Source organism: Schistocerca serialis, chromosome 8 (assembly GCF_023864345.2).
Source record: "Schistocerca serialis cubense isolate TAMUIC-IGC-003099 chromosome 8, iqSchSeri2.2, whole genome shotgun sequence".
NCBI classification, from domain to species: Eukaryota; Metazoa; Arthropoda; class Insecta; order Orthoptera; family Acrididae; genus Schistocerca; species Schistocerca serialis.
In genome coordinates, this window is record NC_064645.1 from 348885092 (window position 1) to 348887731 (window position 2640).

Here is a 2640-nt window from a genome sequence, read left to right on the forward strand (position 1 = left end):
TGTGCCTTAACGTAACCTAATTTGTGCCTTAACGTAACCTAATTTGTGCCTTAACGTAACCCATGTTGTGCCTTAACGTAACCCATGTTGTGCCTTAACGTAACCCATGTTGTGCCTTAACGTAACCCATGTTGTGCCTTAACGTAACCCATGTTGTGCCTTAACATAACCTAATTTGCGCTTTAACGTAACCCATGTTGTGCCTTAACCTAACCTATATTGCGCCTCAACCTAACCTATATTGCGCCTCAACATAACCTATATTGCGCCTTAACCTGACGCACGTTGTCGCTGAACCTGCTCTGTAATTGTTATGCAACTCGTTAAATTAGTGTAGTGTTGCCTAACCGCAACCCTCGCAATATAGTTCGCTATTCGCACTGCCCGGTCCCCTGTGTATCGCGTCATGTTAAACACCTTGCAGGTGTTGCTGACTTTCCACATGCTCCTGCTATACACTCTAATGTGGATAGCAGCAGGACGTACATGCCCCCCCCCCCTTCCCCCCTGCCTTCGCAAGCTGGTCGTTGAGAAGTTTGCATGTTCAATGCCCTTCGCATGCCGACGTACTCAGCCTACGTTGTGGTACGGCCTGTCACCTGTCCGCCGATGTACGCAAAACCCACAAACTGTACTGCACATTGGTCCGTATGTACTGAATGATACATCGTGGCACATGTGTGACCGTACGACGACTGCGCCTAGCAACGGCAGACCATACAGTCCAAATATTGTGCACGCAGCTACGTGTCGTCTCCCTATAAGAGCTGGATTGCAGTGTGGTACGCCATTCAGACGTGTGGGAGGAACGGACGCCCTGGATGGCGATCAGCATGAGCAGTCTGTTGATGTGGTGGAGCGTGTATTCGGACGTAGTCGTCTCTTCTCACACACCGTGATAGCATGTTGCACCGCGTTCCACATCTGCGACATCCTGCAGAGGCCGGCTGACAGTCGTTCGCGCAATGGACACCGCATACGTACGGGGGCTACCTTCCACGTGTTCTCGAGGCGTGCACATGTTGTTGCGTCTATGTGGGCAGACGTAGTGTGTTGTGACACCTGACACAGGCATGCAATACTCGTTGCAAATGGCGATGGACGTCTACGTTTGCTGGTGACGTTACGCAAATGAACAACAGGTAACCCGTTGTGGTGCGGTTGTTCTCGCTAGAGGTGAATCAGTGTTGGCGACGATCGGTCGAGCTATTAACCGGTTGTTTCAGGGATACCCACCATGCCCACGAACGTGAAAGGGGACCCACCATGCCCACGAACGTGAAAGGGGATCTGGGTGTGAGGCGATACGCGGCGGTGGCTGGGTGGGACCGTCCCCGGCCGGTGAGGGGGGGCCGCCCGGCGTGCTGGCAGCGCGGTGCGTGGGCGCACGCGCTACAGCCGGCTGGTGGGGGCGGCCAGTGGCAGGCGCGCCGGCCGACGGACGCGGCAGGCGGCGCAGCTGCGCGCCGGCGCCCCCTGCTCGCGGCGCCTTGCGGCCAAAGTAGGTCCTCGCGGGCCCGGTGCGAAGCGCGGTGGCCATCTGCAGTGTGCTGGTCCGATTGAGGACTGTGTGCGCTGAGGATGCGCCGCCGCTCGGCGCTCGGCGCCGCGACGCCGTCTGCTGCTCGGTCGCCCCAGCGGTTCTCGCAGGTGGTTTGTATCGCAGCTGTGCGGACGTGTTGGCGCGTGCGCTGTGCTGGGAGAGTTCGCTTCGGCACCCAAGTGGGGCTTTTGTCCTTCTGTGGCGCTGGCGTTGGAGCTGCCGGTCACCGTAGGTGGCGCGTGTTGTCTCCCGCCGGCAATGCCACGACAGCACGCTCCCGGGCCTCTGTCGGCAGCGGCAAGCTCAGTTGGGAGCACGGGTGGTCGCACCTAAAGCGTCTACTCGCCTAACTCCGGGCGATTGCGCCTCTCTCGAACCCGACCAAGTACTTAGGACGGCGCTGCGCGCCGCCGGGACCTGAGAGGGTTTCGAGGTGTGTTGTGCAGGGGAGCTCAGCCTCCTCCTGTTTGCAGAATAATTGAGCGGACGCTTGCGTGTTCGCGCGGGCCCCCGGGACACACTCCCGGGCGGCCGGCTGCTCAGCTCTAGTTGACGCAGCTCCCTGGTTGATCCTGCCAGTAGTCATATGCTTGTCTCAAAGATTAAGCCATGCATGTCTCAGTACAAGCCGCATTAAGGTGAAACCGCGAATGGCTCATTAAATCAGTTATGGTTCCTTAGATCGTACCCACGTTACTTGGATAACTGTGGTAATTCTAGAGCTAATACATGCAAACAGAGTCCCGACCAGAGATGGAAGGGACGCTTTTATTAGATCAAAACCAATCGGTCGGCTCGTCCGGTCCGTTTGCCTTGGTGACTCTGAATAACTTTGGGCTGATCGCACGGTCCTCGTACCGGCGACGCATCTTTCAAATGTCTGCCTTATCAACTGTCGATGGTAGGTTCTGCGCCTACCATGGTTGTAACGGGTAACGGGGAATCAGGGTTCGATTCCGGAGAGGGAGCCTGAGAAACGGCTACCACATCCAAGGAAGGCAGCAGGCGCGCAAATTACCCACTCCCGGCACGGGGAGGTAGTGACGAAAAATAACGATACGGGACTCATCCGAGGCCCCGTAATCGGAATGAGTACA

General features: G+C 57.1%; 1 non-coding gene across 1 annotated transcript in view; it reads left to right on the top strand.

Moving 5' to 3' along the window:
* Positions 1-2102: 2102 nt before the first annotated feature.
* Positions 2103-2640, top strand: part of LOC126417732 (small subunit ribosomal RNA) — a 1909-nt gene continuing 1371 nt past the window's right edge. Inside the window, exon 1 of the ribosomal RNA XR_007575796.1 lies at positions 2103-2640. This exon is cut by the window's right edge and continues 1371 nt beyond it. This is a non-coding gene — a ribosomal RNA (small subunit ribosomal RNA).